General features: G+C 35.6%; 1 protein-coding gene and 1 non-coding gene across 2 annotated transcripts in view; one reads left to right on the top strand and one right to left on the bottom strand.

Annotated features, from left to right (window-relative positions):
• DACH2 (dachshund family transcription factor 2) overlaps window positions 1–22,401 on the bottom strand; it is a 798,949-nt gene that overhangs the window by 471,840 nt on the left and 304,708 nt on the right. The gene's annotated exons all lie outside the window — the stretch shown is intronic.
• LOC122691010 lies at window positions 17,750–17,856 on the top strand. Its single transcript, XR_006340259.1, has one exon. It is a non-coding gene; the product is annotated as a U6 spliceosomal RNA (small nuclear RNA).

The following is a 22,401-nucleotide window of genomic DNA, read 5'->3' on the forward strand; positions in this document are numbered from 1 at the left end:
AAAAGAATACATTTGAATCAGTTCTAATGAGGTGGATGAAACTGGAGCCTATTATACAGAGTGAAGTAAGTCAGAAAGAAAAATACCAAAACAGTATACTGATGCATATATATGGAGTTTAGAAAGATGATAACAATGACCCTATATGAGAGACAGCAAAAGAGACACAGATGTATAGAACAGTCTTTTGGACTCTGTGGGAGAAGGAGAAGATGGGATGATTTGAGAGAATAGCATTTAAACATGTATATTATCATATGTGAAACCAGGTTTCACAAGTCCAGGTTCGATGCATGAGACAGGGTGCTCAGGGCTGGTGTACTAGGATGACCCTGAGGGATGGGATGGAGAGGCAGGTGGGAGGGGGGTTCAGAATGGGGAACACATGTACACCCATGGCTGATTCATGTCAATGTATGACAAAAACCACTACAATATTGTAAAGTAATTAACCTCCAATTAAAACAAAAAGAAAAATAAATAAACAAATATGCAACTCTTTCAAAAAAAAAGAATCTGGAGGATATTTTGATTAATTGCTGCTAATTTAATCACATTTTACTCAGAATAGTCTCTCTCCATGTACAAAAATTCTTTGATATTTGTTGAGATTCACTTTGTGCTTTAGTATGTGAAATATTTTTGTTAATGGTGCACTTTCTCCAACACAACATTTTACTAAAAGAGATTTATATGGATATGTATGTAAAAAATATGTATGTAATGTATGGATATGTATGTAAAAAAGTAAACAATGTATATGCATACTTAAAAAAATAAGGCATGTTCCCTTTATGTAATATTTTATAAAATACAAGCTACAGTCACAGAAGGAAGATTGGTGGCTGCCTTGGAAACAGAGAGAGAAGTAGGAATAGGGCAATAGGAAAGTTTAGGATATTGAATATGTGCATAATCTTGATTGTGATGATGATTTCATGGGTATGCACATATTACAAAGCAGCAAATTGTACATTTAGATATGTATATTTTATCCTATGAAAGTTCTGTCAACAGCAACAAAAAAAGCTTTTTAAAAAGAATGTATTTTTAGCAAGGAATTTTCTCAATCTTTTTTAAATAGAGGTATGTAGACAGCAATCTTCAGTTGCATATGATGACCCACTATCCACCAAATGACTGGCCCTTTCCATGTTGTCACTTAAAGTCAGGATTCTAACTTTCATTTCTAGTGTTCATAAAGGAAGAATATCATATGATTTGCCACCTCAGATTTATTTTACAAAAAGACTGAAAAAAAAAAAACTTCTCACCTAGCCATTTCAGGTATACATTAAAGGATTAAGTGAAACCATTCAGAGACTAAAAGGATATATTAGAACAAATGTAAGCTCCATATTTGGGGTTCCCTGGTAGCTCAGATGGTATAGCATCTGCCTGCAATGCGGGAGACCTGGGTTTGATCCCAGTGTTGGGAAGATCCCCTGGCGAAGGAAATGGCAACCCACTCCAGTACTCTTGCCTGGAAAATTCCATGGATGGAGGAGACTAGTAGGCTACAGTCCATGGAATCAGAAAGAGTCGGACACGATTCAGCAGCTTCACTGGTTCAAGCTCTATATTTGGGCACCATCTACATTGATTCAGGCATGTATACAAAACCAATTTTTTTTTTTTTTTTGCATTTTGAGAACTCTCAGAATTTTGCCTATATTGAATATAAACAAAATGAGCTCAAAATATGATCTTAGAGACTGTACACTGCAAAAGGGGGAACAAAGAAGTCACACTAAAATTTTTCACCACCTCCAACACCACTGTAACCAATTCCTATTTCCAACATTTGACTGATAATAAGGGCAAGACATCTGATGGTCTCTAGATATTTTAAAGGTGGAAATAAGGTATCAAGGCTATTTTTATAATTGTTTGTGTGTGTGTATACATATATATATATATATATATATATATATATATATATATATATAATGGAAATATAGTTGACTTACAATGTTTAAGATGCACAGCGAGGTGATTCAGTTATATATATATTCACACATATATAAGTCTAAAATTATTTTTCCATTATAGGTTATTATAAGATATCGATAATGGCTTCCTGTGCTATATAGTAAATCTTTTATTGCTTGCTACACATCTATTTTTTTAACTAGAAATATAGTATTCTATTAACACTAAGTCAAACAAATGGAACTAAAATGTCATGAATTTTTTAATTAGACAAAAATTCATGTTTACTAAAATGCATGTATTATACATATTATTTATATATATGTAAACAAAGAATTTGAACTATGCTTGACAAAGGCTTGAGAAAGAACATAAAAACAAAACAAGATGGAGAAATTGAAAAACATAAACTAAATGAAATGGGAGTACTGGATATGAAATATAAAAAGTGAAACAAACTAGATAAAAGATCATCACTAGTCCAGTTGTTTTTAAACATGATTGCTCATTAGAAACAATCTGGAGCTCTAGAGAAAAAACAACCCAATACCTGGGCATTTGTATTTTTCAAAAAATTTCAAGATAATTCTGATATGCATCTGGATTTTAAAAAGCGATTACAGGTTTTTCTATTAAATCCTAGTTTTGGTGATATAGTGTTCTATCATTTTTCTGTTTACCAGTCATGATGCAATCGTATGAAGTGAGTAACAGTTACATAATCACAATAATAAGAGATGTTTATCAATTTTCACAATCAATAACCAGACAAAAAATAAATAATAATTACAATTCCAAGCCATAACAGGAACAGGACTTACTTAACAATATAAAATATTTACATACAATTTGGGAGGTCAGCCAGACTGATGTGGTAAATGGAAGTGCATATATGAACATGTTATTATCTGCCCAGCCAGACTATCTCCTTAATCCATTTACATTTAATATAATTATCAATATGCATGATCCTATTACCTTTTTCTTAACTTTTATTTTCTGCTTTATTTTCTTAACTGGGTTTATTTTTTGTAGGTCTTTTCCTTCTCTTGTGTTTCCTGCCTAGAAAAGATCCTTTAGCAATTGTTGTAAAGCTGGACTGGTGGTGCTGAATTATCTTAACTGTTGCTTATCTGGAAAGCTTCTGATTTCTCTGTCAAATCTGAATGAGAGTCTTGCTGGGTAGAGTATGCTCACTGTAGATCCTCTCAATTCATCATTTTAAGTATATTGAACAATTCCATTCTGACTTTTAGAGTTTCTGTTGAGAAAACAGCTAAGAGCCTGATGGGAGTTCCCTTGGATGTCAATGGTCGTTTTTCTCTTGTTGCTTTTTTGTTTTGTTTTGTTTTCCGTTTATTTTTATTAGTTGGAAGCCAATTACTTTACAATATTGTAGTGGTTTTTGTCATACATTGACATGAATCAGCCATGAATTTGCATGTATTCCCCATCCCGATCCCCCCTCCCACCTCCCTCTCTACCCAATCCCTCTGGGTCTTCCCAGTGCACCAGGCACGATCACTTGTCTCATGCATCCAACCTGGGCTGGTGATCTGTTTCACCCTAGATAATATATATTGGAAGAATCAATACTGTCAAAATGACTATACTACCCAAAGCAATCTATAGATTCAGTTCAATCCCTATCAAGCTACCAATGGTATTTTTCACAGAACTAGAACAAATAATTTCACAATTTGTATGGAAATACAAAAAACCTCAAGTAGCCAAAGTAATCTTGAGAAAGAAGAATGGAACTGGAGGAATCAACCTGCCTGACTTCAGACTATACTACAAAGCCACAGTAATCAAGACAGTATGGTACTGGCACAAAGACAGAAGTATAGATCAATGGAACAGAATAGAAAGCCCAGAGATATATCCACGAACCTATGGACATCTTATCTTTGACAAAGGAGGCAAGGATGTACAATGGAAAAAAGACAACCTCTTCAACAAGTGGTGGGGGGAAAACTGGTCAACCACTTGTAAAAGAATGAAACTAGAACACTCTCTTGTTGCTTTTAATAGTTTATCTTTGTCTTTAACTTTTGCCAGTTTGATTACAACGTGTCTTGGTGTGTTCCTCCTTGGGTTTATCCTTCCTGGGACTCTGTGTTTTCTGGACTTGGCTGACTATTTCCTTACACATGTGAGGGAAGTTTTCAGCTATTCAGTTCAGTTCATTCACTCAGTCGTGTCCGACTCTTTCCAACCCCATGGACTGCAGCATGTCCGGCTTCCCTGTCCAGCACCAACCAATGAAACTTGCTCAAACTCATGTCTGCTGAGTTTCTGATGCCATCCAACCATCTCATCCTCTGTTGTCCCCTTATCTTCCTGCCTTCAATCTTTCCCATCATCAAGGTATTTTCCAATGAGTCAGCTCTTCACATCAGATGGCCAAAGAATTGGAGTTTCAGCATCAACATCAGTCCTTCCAATGAATATTCAGGACTGATTTCCTTTAGGATTGACTAGTTTGATCTCCTTGCAGACCAAGGGACTCTAAAGAGACTCCTCCAACACCACAATTCAAAATCATCAATTATTCAGTACTCAGCTTTCTTTATACTCCAACTCTCACATCCATACATGACTACTGGAAAACTATAGCTTTGACTATATGGACCTTTGTTGGCAAAGTCATGTTTCTGCTTTTTAATATGCTGTCTAGTTTGTTCATAGCTTTTCTCCCAAAAAGCAAGTGCCCTTTAATTTCATGGCTATAGTCACCATCTGAAGTGATTTTGGAGCCCAGGAAAATAAAATTCTCTCACTGTTTTCATTGTTTCCCCATATGTTTGCCATGAAGTGATGATGGGACCAGATGTCATGATCTTCGTTTTCTGAATAATGAGTTTTTAGCCAACTTTTTCACTCTCCTCTTACATTTTCATCAAGAGGCTCTTTAGCTCTTCTTCCTTTCTGCCATAAGGGTGGTGTCATCTGCGCATCTGAGGTTACTGATATTTCTCCCTGCAATCTTGATGTCAGCTTGTGCTTCATCCAGCCAGGCATTTCACATGATGTACTCTGCATATAAGTTAAATAAGCAGGGTGACAATATACAGCCATGACATACTCCTTTCCCGATTTGGAACCAGTCTGTTGTTCCATGTAAAGTTCTAACTGTTGCTACTTGACCTGCATACCAGTTTCTCAGGAGGCAGGTGAGGTGGCCTTATATTCCCATCTCTTGAAAAATTTTCCACAGTTGGCTGTGATCTACACGTCAGAGGATTTGTGTAGTCAATAAAGCAGAAACAGATGTTTGTTTGTTTGCTTGTTTGTTTGTTTGTTTTCTGGAACTCTTTTGCTTTTTTGATGATCCAATGGATGTTGGCAATTTAAACCTGCTGCAGGGTCGGGGGCACTGAGTGTGGCAGTGCAGGCACAGGACCTTTTGAAGGAGGTCCCCATTATATTCTTTACCTTCACCATAGATTGGTCTCAGGTCAAACAACAGAAAATTGGATTAAAGATTTACTGAGCATGGCCCTGCCCATCAAAACAAGACCCAGTTTTCACCACACTCAGTCTCTCCCATCAGGAATCGTCCATAAGCCTGTTATTCTTATCCATTAGAGGACAGACAGAATGAAAACTGCAATCACAGAAAACTAACCAAACTGGTGACATGAACCACATCCTTGTCTAACTCAATGAAACTATGAGCAATGCCGTGTAGAGCCACCCAAGACAGACTGGACATGATGGATAGTTCTGACAAAATGTGGTCCACTGGAGAAGGGAATGGCAAACCACTTCAGTATTCTTGCCTTGAGAACACCATGAACAGTATGAAAAGGCAAAAATATAGGACACTGAAAGATGAACTCCCCAGGTCAGTAGGTGCCCAGTATGCTACTGGAGAAGAGTGGAGAAATAACTCCAGAAAGAAAGAAGAGATGGAGCCAAAGCAAAAACAATGCCCAGTTGTGGATGTGACTGGTGATGGAAGTAAAGTTCAATGCTGTAAGGAACAATATTCCATAGGAACCTGGTATGTTAGGTCCATGAATAAAGGTAGATTGGAAGTGGTCAAAGGAGATGGCAAGAGTAAATATCGACATTTCAGGAATCAGTGAACTAAAATGGACTGGAATGGGTGAATTTAACTCAGATGACCACAATGTATACTAATGTGGGCAAGAATCCCTTAGAAAAAATGGGGTAGCCCTCATAGTCAACAAAAGAGTCTGAAAGGCAGTTCTTGGGTCAGGCATATTGTACAATGGGAAGTTTTATTCTGCTACTTAAATGTAACCTTTCTTCCTTGGGAAGAAACAAGCCAGCATAAAGAGCAGACAATGAAAGAGTGACCTATGTAGTAGGTGAATAGTTGTGTATTTCATTTCATGTAAGTTGCCTATGATGGGGAAGACTAGGTTGGGGGATGGGCCCTGAAGAGACTAATTGTATCTTTCTGTAGTCCACTAGGTTTGACTTGTGATGATGTGATTTTTATGAGATTTATCATTTGGGGATGATTTGAGTATTGACCAAATGGAAAGCAGGGGCAATGTGCAATATGTCAATTATCACAATAGCAATCCTTTCAACACAGTGGGAAGCTAGAACTGTACATTTGGAGAAGCATTATAAGCCATACTATTAGAGTTTGGCATGATGTCTATTTCTCATTAACATAATCATATTAATCATTAGCCAGATATATCAAAGTAATTAACTCAAGAATTATCACAAGAAACAATTTAGAGCTGTTATCATTTTCTACATGAAAAGTAAGTTGCAATCATTCAAAAGGTGCTTCCCAGGTGGTGCACTAGTAAAGAATCTGCCTGTAATGCAGGTGGTGCAAGAGATGCAAGTTAAATCCCTGGGTTAGGAAGATCCCTTGGAGTATAAAACAGAAATCCACTCCAGTATTCTTGCCTGGAAAGTTCTATGGACAGAGGAGCCTTGTAAGCTACAGTTCATGTGGTTGCAAAGAGTCAGACTTGACTAAGCGACTGAGCACAGTCATTCAAAAGATTATCTTTGTACTTTTTGAAAAGAGAAAATACAGCCACATCTAATTGTAATATCTGTCCTCACTGTAAACTTCTATAAGAGTGCTCAAAAAAAGGAAAGGAAAAGATCAAGACTTTAATTTATTGAAATTATACAATAACCAAAAGTGAATTACATGGATTCTTCCAAGAATTTCCTACTTCCAAAACACAAGACAGCCTATCATATTTAATTTAAGCAATTCTGTTATGATCCTAAAGATTTATAACCTCAATTTCCAATGCCAAGTTTTTGCTTGAAAAATACTATAACTCAGTGTGATTGTAAAATTATGGTATTAATGGTCAAAAGACCTGGACTTTAAAATTCTGACTCCACTCAATACTATCTCTAAGATTTCGGGCAAGTCATTTAAATTCTTGAACATCCATTTTCTTCATCTGTTAATAAGTAATCTTAATGTTAAGCTTACAAGAATTGTTGAGGTATCAAATGAAGAAATATTTGAAAGTCATTCTTTTAATTATTATATAAATTTAATGTACACAAAACTATAATTCAAGATCTGTATATACTAAGAAGTGATTACCAACACAAGCCAACCATCAACTTACAGTTGACCACCTTCACCCATTTTGCACCCCCCATGCCATTTCCCCTCTAGTAACAATTAATCTGTTCTCTATAACTGTAAATTTGTTTTTATTTTTTGTGTCTTTATTCAGACTCCAATACTAGTGAAATCACACAATACCAAGACATTTTGTAATTAAAATAGTACAAAAATAAATAGAATACTAAATGGAATCAAGGGAAAACCAGGAAGTCATATACAAGGAAATGACCATAATAGGAAATCTAAAGACCAGAGGGAGTGGCATGATATTTGCACATATGAAAAGGAAAATCTACCAATATGAATTGTTGTTCAGTCACTAAGTCATAACTGACTCTGCAACCCAATGGAGAGCAGCACACCAGTCTTCCCTGTCCTTCACAATGTCTCAGAGTAAGCTCATACTCATGTCCATTGAATTGGTAATGGCATCCAACCATCTCACCCTCTATCGTGCCCTTCTCCTCTTGCCTTCAATCTTCCCCAGCATCAGCGTCTTTTCCAGTGAGATGGCTCTTCGAATGAGGTGGCCAAAGTATTGGAGTTTCAGACTCAGCATCAGTCCTTCCAATGAATATCCAGGACTGTTCTCTTTTAGGATGGACTGATTTGATCTCCTGGCAGCCCAAGGGACTCTCAAGAGTCTTCTCCAGTATCACAGTTTGAAAGCATCAATTCTTCAGTACTCAACCTTCTTTAAGGTCCAACTCTCACATCTGTATATGACTACTGGAAAGACCATAGCTTTGACTATATGGACCTTTGTTGGCAAAGTAATGCCTCTGCTTTTAAATACACTGTCTAGGATGGTCATCGTTTTTCTTCCAAGGAGCATGTGTCTTTTAATTTCATGACTGCAGTCACCATCTGCAGTGATTTTAGAGCCCAAGAAAATAAAGTCTGTCATGGTTTCCATTGTTTTTCCATCTATTTCCCATGAAGGGATGGGACTGGATGCCATGATCTTAGTTTTTTGAATGTTGAGTTTTAAGGCAGTTTTTTTCACTCTCCTCTTCCACCTTCATCAAGAGGCTCTTTAGTTCCTCTTCACGTTCTGCTATAAGGGTGGTGTCATCTGCGTATCTGAGGTTATTGATATTTCTCCCAGCAATCTTGATTCCAGCTTGTGCTTCATCCAGTCTGGCATTTCACATGATGTACTCTGTATATAAGTTAAATAAGCAGGGTGACAATATACAGACTTGACGTACTCCTTTTCCTATTTGGAACCAGTCTGTTGTTCCATGTCCAGTTCTAACTGTTGCTTCTTGACCTGTATACAGATTTCTCAGGAGGCAGGTAAGATGGTCTGATATTCCAATCTTTAAGAATTTTCCATATTTTGTTGTGATCCACCCAGGCAAAGGCTTTTAACATAGTCAGTGGAGCAGAAGTATATATTTTTGTAGAATTCCTTTCCAGCTGATGGCAATGTGATCTCTGGTTCCTCTGCCTTTTCTAAATCCAGCTTATACATGTGGAATTTTCGGGTCACATACTGTTTAGCCTAGCTTGAAGGATTTTGAGCATCTATACAACAAAGATTTTATTCAGATTTGATAGAATAAAAGGTTTACAGCATCTTTGCAAGAAATAAACAGACCTCTAAGTTAAAAACAAAAAGACATAGATAGAAATATGACAATTAAGAAAGGAAAAATATCACAAGTATAGGCAAATATTCAGTTGTTGTTACTGTTTAGTCACTAAGTTGTGTCCCAACTCTTTGCAGCCCCATGGACTGCAGCATGGGTTTTCTGGGTGGCTCAGCAGTAAATAATCTGCCTGAAATGCAGAAGTCGCAGGAGACGCAGGTTCAATCCCTGGGTTGGGAAAATCCTCTGGAGGAAGACATGACACCCCACTCCAGTATTCTTGCCTACAGAATTCCATGGATAGAGGAGCCTGGTGGGCTACAGTCCATAGGGATGCAAAGGGTCAGACACAACTGAAGCAATTTACCACACATGGCGCAGACTGCAGCATGCAGGCTCCTCTTTTTTTACTATCTCCTGGAATTTGCTCAAATTCATGTTTATTGCATCAGTGATACTATCTAACCATCTCATCCTCTGCTGCCCCCTCCTCTTTTGTCTTCAATCTTTCCCAGCATCAGGAACATTTTCAATGAATTGACTTTTCCTATAGGGTGGCCAAAGAATTGAAGCCTCGCCTCAGCTTTAGTTCTTTCAATGAATATTCAGGGTTGACTCCTTTAAGATTGACTGGTTTGATCTCCTTGCAGTCCAAGGGACTGTCAAGAATTTCTCCAGCACCACAATTTGAAAACATTATTTTTTTGGTGCTTACATTACTTTATGATCCAACTCTCACATTCATACATGACTACTAAAAAAAAAAAAAAAAAAAACAAAGCTTCGACTATACAGATCTTTGTTGGTAAGGTAATGTCTCTTCTTTTTAATATGTTTTCTAGATTTATCATAGCTTTCCTACCAAGGAGCAAGCATCTTTTTATTTCATGGATCCAGTGATTTGGGAGCCCAAGAAAGGAAAATCAGTCACTGCTTCCACTTTTTCCCCTTCTGTTTGTGATGAACTGATGAGACTGCATGCCAAGATCTTAGTTTTTTTAAATATTGAGTTTCAAGCCAGTTTTTTCACTCTCTTCTTTCATGCTCTTCAAGAGGCTCTTTAGTTACTCTTTACTTTCTTCCACTAGAGTGGTGTTATCTGCATATCTGAGGTGGTTTATATTTCTACTGGAAATCTTGATCCCAGCTTGTGATTCATTCAGACTGGCATTTCAGATGAGGTACTCTGCATATAAGCTACATAAGAAGGGAGAAAATATACAGCCTATTGTATTCCTTTCTCAGTTTTGAACCAGTCAGTTGTTCTATGTCTGGTTCTGTTGCTTTTTGACCCACATATAGGTTACCCAGGAGACAGGTAAGTTGGTCTGGTATTCCCATCTCTTTAAGAATTTTCCAGTTTGTTGTGATCCCCAAAGTCAAAGGCTTTAGCATAGTCAATGAAACAGAAATCAGTGTATTTTTCTGGAACTCCCCTGCTTTCTCCATGAGCCAACAAATGTTGGCAATTTGATCTCTGGTTCCTCTGTCTCTTCCTCTGACCCAACTTGGACATCTGAAAGTTCTTAGTTCATGTAATGCTGAAGCCTAGCCTGAACGATTTTGAGCATAACCTTGCTAGCATTATGAAATGAGCACAATTGTACAGTAGTTTGAACATTCTTTGGCATTGTCTTTTTGGGGGATTGGAATGTAATCTGAACTTTTCCAGTCCTGTAGCCACTGCTGAGTTTTCCAACTTGCTGACATATTGAGTAGAGTGCTTTAACAGTATCATCTTTTAAGATTTTAAATAGCTCAGCTGAATTCCATCACCACCACTAGTTTTGTAGTAATGCTTCTTAAGGCCCACTTGAGTTCACAGGCCAGGATGTCCGGCTCCAGTTGAGTGACCACACCATCATGGTTATCCAGATCATTAAGACCTTTCTGTATAGTTCTTTTGCGTATTCTTGCCACCTCGTCTTAATCTTTTCTGTTAGGTCTTTACTGTTTCTGTCCTTTTTCATGCCCATGCTTGCATGAAATGTTCCCTTGATGTCTCAAATTTTCTTGAAGAGACCTCTAGTTTTTCCTTTTCTTGTTTCCCTCTATTTCTTTGCATTGTTCATTTAAGAAGGCCTTCTTATTTACCTTGTTAATCTCTGTAACTATGCATTCATTTGGGTATATCTTTCCCTTTCTCCCTTGCCTTTTGCTTTGCTTCATTCCTCACCTATTAGTAAAGTCTCCTCAGATGACCACTTGCTTTCTTGCATATCTTTTACCTTGTGATGGTTTTGGTCACTGCCTCCTGCAAAATGTTACAAACTGCTGTCCATAGTTCTTCAGGCACTCTGTCTATCCAGATCTTATCCCTTGATTCTATTCATCACCTCTACTTATAATCATAACAGATTTGATTTAGGTCATACCTGAATGGCCTACTGCTTTTCCATATTTTCTTCAATTTAGGCCTGAATTTTGCAATAAGGATCTCATGATCTGAACCAGTCAGCTCCAAGTCTTGTTTTTGCTGACTGTATATAGCTTCTCCATCTTTGTCTGCAAGGAACATAATTTATTTGATTTCAATATTGACCATCTGGTGATTTCCATGTGTAGAGTCATCTCTTGTTGGAAGAGGGTGTTTACTATGACCAGTGCTTTCTCTTCACAAAACTCTATTAGATCTTGCCCTGCTTAATTTTGTTCTCCAAGGCCAAACTTGCCTGTTATTTCAGGTATCTCTTGACTTCCTACTTTTGCATTCCAATCCCCTATGTTGAAAAGGACATCTTTTTGGTTGTTAGTTCTAGAAGATCTTATAGGTCTTCATAGACCCAAACAACTTCAGTTTCTTCTGCATCAGTTGTTGGGGCATAGACCCAGATGACTGTGACATTGAATGCTTTTTCTTGTAAATGATCCAAGATTATTCTATAGTTTTTGAGATTGCACCTTACTACTGCATTTCAGATTAATTTGTTGATTTCCTCACAAAGTGGCTACATGGATACAAAAGAAGATTCATATATATGCTGTGTATAAGAGATTTACTTCAGATCTAAAAACACACACACTAAAAGTAAGGGAATAGAAAAAGTTATTACAGCAAATGGGAATTAAAAGAAAGCCAAGGTAGCATTACTTATATGAATCAAAATAGGCTTTAAAACAAAGATTGTAATGAGAAACTATATGGGCATTACATAATGATCAAGGCATTGATGATACAAAATTTTTTAAGTATATCTGTACCCAGCAAAGGAACATGCAATCACTTAAAGCAAATATTAACAGACATAATGTGAGAAACTGAAAGTACAGTAAAAGTAGGAGCCTTTAATACCCTTACTTCATCAATAGACACATCCAGAAAGTAAATCAATAAGGAAACACTGGTCTTAAAGTTAGGAACACTTGTCTTAAAAGACACATTAGACCAGATGGACTTAACAAATGTATATAGACTATTCCACCCAAAAGTACACATTTTTTTCACATACACATGGAATATTCTCCAGGTCAGATCATGTGTTAGTCCACAAAATGTCTCATTAAATTCAACAACTCTGAAAATGCATAAAGTATCTTTTCTGGCCACAATACTATAAGACTAGAAATCATCTTCAAGGAAAAAAGACTACAAAAAAAAACCACAAATATGAGGAGGTTACACAGTATGCTACTAAACAACCATTACTGAAGGAATCAAAGAAAAAAAATTTTTAAATACCTGGAGACAAATAGAAATGATAACACGACAATACAAAAAGCATGGACAAAAGCAGAGGCAGGTAAAAGCAGTTCATAAAGGAACTATATAACAAACCGGCCTAATTCAAGAAACATGAAACATATCAAACATCCCAAACTTACACCTAAAGTAACAAGAAAAGAAGAGCAAACAAAACTCAAAGTTAAACAAAGGAAAGAAATAATAAAGATCAGAGCAGAAATAGAGGCTAAATACATATAAATGATCAATGAAAGTTAGAACTAAGTCTGAAAATATAAACAGAACTGATAAACTTTTAGACATACTCATCAAGAAAAAAAGAGAGCTGATATCAATAAAATTATCAATGAAAGAGAAGATACAACTGACACCACAGAAATACAAAGGATAATGTTAGATTACTATAAAATTATATACAAATAAATTGGAAAACCTATAAGAAATAAGTTCATAGAAATTTCCCAGAAATGTACAATCCCCCAAGAGTAAGCCAGGAAGAAATAGAAAATACAAATAAATCAATTAAAAGTAATAAAAGAAACATCCTACCCTAGCCTTCTCCCACAGAGTCCAAAAGTCTGTTCTGTACATCTGTGTCTCTTTTTCTGTTTTGCATATAGGGTTATCATTACCATCTTTCTAATAGAATCTGATAGTAACAAAAAACAAACAAAATTCCAGGACCAGATGTCTTCACAAGTGAATTCTAACAAACATTTAAGGAAGAATTATACCAAAACCTTCCATGTGGAAGGTTTCCCAGGTGGTTCAGATGGTAAAGAATCTGCCTGCAATGCAGGAGAGTTGGGTTTGATCCCTGGGTCAGGAGGGTCTCCTGGAGGAGGAAATGGAAATCCACTCCAGTATTTTTGCCTGGAGAATCCCTTGGACAGAGGAGGCTGGCAGGTTACAGTCCATAGGGTCTCACAGAGTCGCACATGATTGAAGCTATTTATTAGTAGTAGTATACCAAAACGAGACAAAGATGTCAACAAAAGAAGAGAAAATTTTAGGCCAATATTACTGATGAACATAGATACAAAAATTATTAACAAAATATTAGCTAACCAAATCCAAGAACACATTAAAAGGATTATACACCATGATCAAATGGGATTTAACCCTGGGATGCAAGGATTCAACATACTTAAATCAATCAATGCAATACACCATATTAACAAATCAAATAATAAAAACCATATGATCAGCTCAACAGATGCAGAAGAAGCTTTTGCCAAAATTCAACACCCATTTACAATTAAAAAAAAAACCACTCCATAAAGTGGGCATAGAGGGAACATACCTCAACATAATAAAGGCCATATTAAAAAAAAAAAAAAAAACCCACAGCAAATGTCATTCCCAAACAGTGAACTTCTTGAAAGCATTTTCTCTAAAATTAGGAACAAGAGGATGATGTCCACTCTCACCAGTATTATTCAACATGGTTTTGGAAGTCCTAGCCATGGCAATGATAGAAGGAAAAGGATTAAAATGAATTCAAATTAGAAAGGGATTAAAACGGTTACTGTTTTCAGATGACATGATATTATACAGAGAATATCCTAAACATGCTCCCAGAAAACTACTAGAGCTTATCAATGAATTTGGTAAAGTTGCAGGATACAAAATTAATATGCAAAAATCTCTTGCATTCCTATCAGAGAAGGCAATGGCAACCCACTCCAGTACTCTTGCCTGGAAAATCCCATGGACAGAGGAGCCTGGTAGGCTGCAGTCTGTGGGGCCGTTAAGTGTCAGACACAACTGAGTGACTTCACTTTCACTTTTCAACTTTTATGCATTGGAGAAGGAAATGCCAACCCACTCCAGTGTTCTTGCCTGGAGAATCCCAGGGACAGGGGAGCCTGGTGGGCTGCCAGCTATGGGGTCACACAGGGTTGGGCAAGACTGAAGTGATTTAGCAGCAGCAGCAGCTTGCATTCCTGTACACTAAGAATGAAAGATCAGAAAGAGAAATCAAGGAAACAATCCCACTTACTGTTACATCAAAAAAGAATAAAAGAAATAAGAATAAATCTACATAATGAGGCATAAGATCTGTAGTTGGAAAACTGTGAGAGGCTAATGAAAGAAATTAAAGATGACACTAAAATCTCTGGAGAGGTATACCATGTTTTTGGATTGGAAGGATAGATATTGTCAAAATGACTATGCCACCCAAAGCAATGTACAGATTCAACGCAATCTCTATCAAATTATCAATAGCATTTTTCACAGAATTAGAACAAAATAATTGTACAGTTTTTATGGAAATACAAAGGACCGTGAATAGCCAAAGCAATCTTGAGATAGAAAAAAGGAGCTGGAGGATTCAGGCCCCCTGACTTCAGACTATACCACAAAGTTACAGTAATCAAGATAACATGTTACTGGCACAAAAACAGAAATATAGATCAGTGGAACAGGATAGAAAATCCAGAGATAAACACATGCACCTATGGTCACCTAATATACGGCAAAGGAAGCAAGAATATACAATGAAGAAGATAGTCTCTTTAATAAGTGGTGCTGGCAAAAAAGGACAACTACATGTAAAAGAATGAAGTTAGAACATTTTCTAAAACCATAAACAAAAGTAAACTCAAAATGGATTAAAAATTTAAATGTAAGATGAGACATATAAAACTCTTAGAGGAAAAAACACGCAGAACATTCTAACAAAATCACAGCAAGATCTTTTTTTATCCACCTCCTAGAGTAATGAAAATAAAAACAAAAATAAACAAAAAACATAACATAAGGAAGGTTTACCACTTATCCTTCTCAAACTATTCCAAAACATTGTTGAGGCAGGAATGCTTAAAATCTCATTCTATGAGACCAGCATTACAGTGATACCAAAATCTGACAAAGATATCACACAAAAAAGGAAATTACAGGCTAATACCACTTATGAACATAGATGCAAATGCCCTCAACAAAATACTAGCAAACCAAATTCAACAACACAGCAAGAGGATCACATACTCTGCTCAAGTGGGATTCATCCCAGGGATACAAGGATGGGTCAATATCTGCAAATCACCCAATAACATACACCATATTAACAAACTGAAAAATAAAAATCATATAATCATCTCAATTGATGCAGAAAAAGCTTTTGATATGATTCAACATCCAAATAACCAGGTCCTATTGTATAGCAAAAGGAACCATATTCAATATCCTGTGATTAATCATAATGGAAAATAATATGCAAAGGAAGGTGTGATACATATGTATGTATAACCAAATCGCTTTTATAAACAGTAAAAACACACAAACATTGTAAAACCACTAAATTTCAATAAAATAATTTTTGAAATCAATATCCATTTATGATAAGAATTATACAAAGTGAGTATAGAGGAAACATAATTTGACATAATAAAAGCCTTATATGACAAGCTCACAGCTTGTCAACTGTGTCAACATCATACTCAACTGTGAAAAACTGAAAATATTTCCTCTAAAATCAGGAACAAGACAAGGATGCCCACTCTCACCACTTTTATTCAACATAGTATTGGAGGTCCTAGCCACAGCAACCAGAAAAAAAAAGAAGAAGAAGAAGAAGAAGAAGAAGGAATTCACATTGGGAAGGAAGAAATAAAATTGTCATTGTTACTATGCATATGGCATGATACTATACATACATAGAAAATCCTAAAGACCCTAAAGGCATGATACTATACACAGAAAATTCTAAAGACACCAGCAAAGTACTACTCCAGGGAGCAAAGTACTGGAATTCATCAAATATTCAATAAATTTGCAGGATATAAAATTAATATATATATAAATTTGCTGCATTTTTAGACACTAAAAATGAACTATCAGAAAGAGAAATTAAGAAAACAATCCCTTTTACAATCACTTCAAAAAGAAAAAAATTCTATGGAATAAATCTAACTAAGAAGGAAAAGACCTGCTTACTGAAAACTATAAGGCACTGATGAACAAAACTGAAGATCACACACACACACACACACACACACACACAAGGAAAGATATACCATGTTCATGGACTGGAAGAATTAACATTGCTAAAATGACCATACTACCCAAGACAATCTACAGATTCAATGCAGTCTCTATCAAAATACCAATGGCATTTTCATAGGAGTAGAAAAAATAATTCTACAACTTGATTTAGAACACAAATTCTAAAATTTGTGTAGAACCACAAATGACCCCAAAGAGCTAAAATAACAGTGAGGAAAAAGTGAAAAACTAGAGATATTCACGCTCCTGATTTCAAACTATACTATCAAACTGTAGGGTAATACAAACTGTAGGGTACTGGCACAAATACAGACACATAGATCAATGTACAGAATAGTGAGCCCAGAAATAAGCTCACACACTTATGATCAATTAATCTAACAGAGACAGTATGAATATACAATGGGGAAAAGACAACCTCTTCAATAAATACTGTTGTGAAACTGAACAGTTACTTGCAAAATAAACTGGATTACTATCTCAAACCATGCACAAAAGTAAACTCATAATGGATTGACATCTTAAATGTAGGACCTGAAACCATAAAACTCATTGAAGAAAACAGGCAATAAGCTCCTTGACCCTGGGTTTAATAATACTTTTTTGGATATATCTCTTTGGGCAAAGGAAATAAAAGCAAAAATAAACACATGGGACTACATCAAACGAAAAATCTTTTGGACAGTGAAGGGAACTATCAACAAATCATAAAGGCCACCTACTTAGTGGGAGAACATATTTTCAAAGGATATATCTGATAAGGAGTTAATAGCCACACAAAAATAAACTGCATACAATTCCACATCAAAAGAACAAACAACTCAATTAAATCTGTGTAGACATTTTTCCAAAAGAAGACATACAGATTGCCGATAGGCATGTGAAAAGATGCTCAACATCACTAATCATCACTAATCAAATCAAAACCACAATGAAGTGCTCAATTCGGCAACACATATACTAAAATTGGAATGATACAGAGAAGATTAGCATGGCCCTTGCCAAAGGATGACACGCAAGTTCATGAAACGGTCCATATTTTTATAATATTGTAAAGTAATTATCCTCCAAATAAAATTAATAAATTTAATTTAAAAAATCACAATGAAGTATCAACTCACAGCTCTCAGGATGGCTATTTCGAAAAAGGCAACAAATAACAAGCATTGGCAAGGATGTGGAGAAAGCAAATCCCCGTGCACTGTTGGTGGGAATTAATTGATATGGCCATTATGGAAAAATTATGAAGTTTCCTCAAAAAGTTAAAAATAGAACTACCATATGATCCAGTAATTCCACTCCTGGATATTTATACAAACAAAACAAAAGCACTAATTTGAATATACATTTACACACCTATGCTCATTGCAGCATTATTTACAATAGCAAAGATATGGAAGCACCCTAAGTTCCTTTCAATAGATGAATGATTAATGAAGAAGCGTTATACATATAAAATGGAATACTACTCAGCCATAGAAAAGAATAAAAACCTGGATTGGGACAACACGAATGGACCTTGAAAAGTATTCTTTTTAAAACTTAAGGTTTAGCTACATGCATACACATAGACAGGCTTCCTCAATGGCTCAGTGGTAAAGAATCCACCTGCTAATGCAGGAGACATGGGTTCAATCCCTGGGTTGGGAAGATCCCCTGGAGAAGGAAATGTCAACCCACGCCAGTATTCTTGCATGAGACAGCCCATGAAGAGAGGAACCCAGAAGGCTACAGTCCCTGGGGTTGCAAAAAGAGCCGGACACAACTTAGCAACTAACCAACAACAACAATACACACTGACACACCTTAAAGATGTGGGAGTGGTTTATAAAGCACTATACATTTTTATCATCATCATCATCATCATCATCATCACTAAAATCCTGCAAGGTTTGCTTAAATTCCAAGTTTTCCCCTCCACCTACATTGGAAATAAGCAGTAGGTTTTGCTCTGTGAGTCTTCAAGGCAGTCCAAAAATTGGTAGGAGTCTAAAAAAGTGGGTGGGGACACTTTTTAGGTTATGATATTTATACAGAGGATAAAAAGATATTAAAGATATTAAAGATAATAAAAGATAAAATGAAAGATACTAAAATAAAAATATTTGGAAAGCCACATTTAACTAAAATAATGGATGAAGTTCCTGTTATTAAACTGATAAAATTAACCTTTTGGTTAGTAGAGAAACCATAATTGTATGTAGTCTAAGCTAACTATTAGAAAATATTAGTCATTTAACTCTGGTTCCTATCAGGCCAATGATTCTTCCTGGGCACACGAGAAATAAAGATAATAGTTACTACCATTTTTTGACATAAAAGCGGTTACCATTTGTGTGACATGGAGAATGCTTTACAATATTAATCATTGAAAAAGTCAAAGATAGTCATAGGAAAAAAATGTTTTAAGTCAACCATTGAAAAGGTTGGTTTGTTTCTTTCTAGATAGATTTCTCCTGTGTTACACTCACAGAAGAAAGGCTTAGGACCACTCTGTCCTACTTATAACCACTTCTTAGCAATCAAATTGAGTAATCACACAAAACATAACTTGTAAAGGGAAGCTGATTCCGATCATGCTAGCAGGCTGGCATTATATCATGTCATAAAATTGACATATCACTATGAAGATTTGGCAGGATTCTACTTATAGCTCAGCCAATCCTGAGTTGATTGTTGAAGCTACTATTACTGGATTGGATATTCATAGGCTCAGTTTCCCAGGAACATGGATGGCAGCTGAAATTCCTAAAAATATTTTATCACAATAGAACTCAAAGAAAAAAGAAAACAGTTGAAGAATCTTCTACCTTTTAAGAAATGAACACTATAGAAATTTCATTTGAAGCTCTTTATTACTTCCTTGTAAGGTGTCAGTTTAAATCTCTCTCAGGCCAAATTCCGCATCTGTCTGTCTGAACCAGTTCATAAGCCAAGGAAAGGGGAGTAGTCATCTTTTGGGAAGTTCAAAGGCACATATGACAAATCCATCCTTTGAGTATGATTCAGGGATATTAGCACTTTTGCGGTTTTGCCGAGAAAGATGGGGATAAAAGTCCTTCCTTTTCCCCTCTATAACACAAAACATTCTTTTTAAATACTAGGTAATAGAATTATTATATGCTAATGACCTATCAGGGAATTAAGATACAGATTGTACAATAGAAATAGAGACAGAGACATGAGATGAGACTATCAGCAGTGCAATATATGAAGGCAAAATACAAGTAAATTTCATCATTTTGTAATTACTCAGTAAAAGGTTGGATGGAATTTGAGAAAACCCTCACCCACAAAATAAATTTTAATGTGTTGTGATGTTTTTTCGATTGTTTGGTGCGTAATGGATGTTCAAGAAACATTATATGTTAAATGAAAACCATAAATTCACATATATTTTTATCTAAAGATAGATATTAATCAATAGATAGATATTAATAGATACTATATCTCTGGGTCTATAGTTATATAGATATTCTCTAAATGAAATACCAGAAAACATTGTCAAGAATACCTCCTAAGGATCTTATCTCAGTGAAAAAAGTATTATCATCAGTAATTAGTATGTTGATTATTTTGTATAGAAATAAATTATTTGAAGCAATTTTTAGATACCTAAGTACATTTAAATTTCCCAAGTATTTTAGTATGGAATATGGAATGCAGAATGTGCTCAGTTGTGTCCAACTCCTTGCAACCCCATGGGCTGTAGCCCACCAGGCTCCTCTGTCCATGGAATTTTCCAGGCAAGAATACTGGAGCAGATTGCTATTTTCCTACTCCAGGGAATCTTCCTGACCCAAGGATAGAGCCTGCATTTCTTACGTCTCCTGCATTGGCAGGTGGATCAGATCCTTTATCACTAGAGCCACCCAGAAAGCCAAGTATTTTAGTAACTCAATACCAATATATACACATACATTTTTATTTATACTTTTAATTGGCTAAATAAGATACATTTATTAATATCAGAGACTTTAGCATAGGGACTCTGAATTATCTTAAAATTTTAATTAGTGGGATTGAATGAACTGGTTTCTATTATATAGGGGAAATATGACCAAGAGGAAAATAAACACATTTGAAATTAAAAGAAAATAAATCAAAAAGGAATAAAGTCATATAAAATAGAAATTTAAAAAATTACCCATATGCTAAGCAGATAAAAGCAACATGGCATACCTGACATTATTCAATATTATTCTGCATTCTTAAGAATTTACATGTCAAGCTATATGAATAGAGAACTCTTCTTAAATCTAAGCATGATGACTTAACCATTTGTGAACCTATTCACTTGCATGTTTTTGCTTGCAACTGTTGTGAGGGAACAATTTAAAAGCAAAATAATATACAAAAAGCATCACTATATTTAAAAAGAAACATTGTGATCACTGCATTTTGTTACCCTTAGACCCCATTTTCAACTTAAAAATGCAAATAAACAATATAAACAAAAGGAAAACAAGTTTCATTTACTTAGGCAAATTCAGCAGGGTTCAAAATAGGCTCTCCAGACATATAGCATTGAAACAGAAGGTAGCAGCACACTCACCAATAATTAGTCAGTTATATGTAAAATTATACACAGCTGTAAAATATTATCTCTTTCTTTACAAAAAACATTGAGACTTAAGGACCTGAAACTTTATTGGAAATCATTTTAATAATCATTTGAGAAAAAAGATAATTCTCAACCCATAACACACCATATTAATATCAACTGAATTCTTCAAAAGTATATTTAAACAAATTAATGAAAATTAAGCTTGCAATGAATAGTAAGTATAATATCAAATATGATATTTGCTGATAGCTAAATTGAGAATTGATTTTATCACAATTATCTTTGCTAATGGAGGGGTGAAATGGTGTGTCTAATGCAAAATAATGTATAATCCCAGAATTATCTCTACTTGGTTCATAGAGCTTTTTTTTTTTTTCTTATATGTCTATAGTTGAATAGGATATCCTTAAGCATGTAAAATAAACCAATGTATTCTGAGAAAATAAATTACTACAAAGTTGTGCAGACTCCTCTTCCACCCCCTATTTAACGATTTTCTACTGTCTGCCATTTAGACAGAAGTATTCATGTCTTTTCCTACTTAATCCTTTATCTATCTCTATCATCTCTTTCTAGGTACAAGCAAAGGGTTTTGAATTGAGGAGTCTTTCCCCACCTCCCCCCCCGGGTTTCTCACTGTGGTAAATTCAAGTTGTAGGAAGGAAGGCCAAGGTTTTAACCCAAGGAAGGAGCCTCCATTATCTTGGAGGAGTTGAAGCATACATGCCAAGTAAATTAGGAGCAGATTAATACCTCAAACTGGATTTTAACATGCACTATAAGACATCATGATGAGGAGAGAAAAGTATTGGCCCTGGACTTTAAAAGACCTGAGTTTGAAACCCAGTTTTGTCACTCAATTGCTTTGAAATCTTAAGCAATTAATGTAAATACACTGAGCCATGCATTATTTACTTGAAAAATGAAGACAGTACTCATAAACCTACTATGAAGATTAAATGAAGTACATATAAAGCACCCATGTATGGTACATAATAGAAACTTAATATATATTACAGGT

The sequence above is a fragment of the Cervus elaphus genome, chromosome X (assembly GCF_910594005.1).
Source record: "Cervus elaphus chromosome X, mCerEla1.1, whole genome shotgun sequence".
In the NCBI taxonomy this organism is placed as follows: Eukaryota; Metazoa; Chordata; class Mammalia; order Artiodactyla; family Cervidae; genus Cervus; species Cervus elaphus.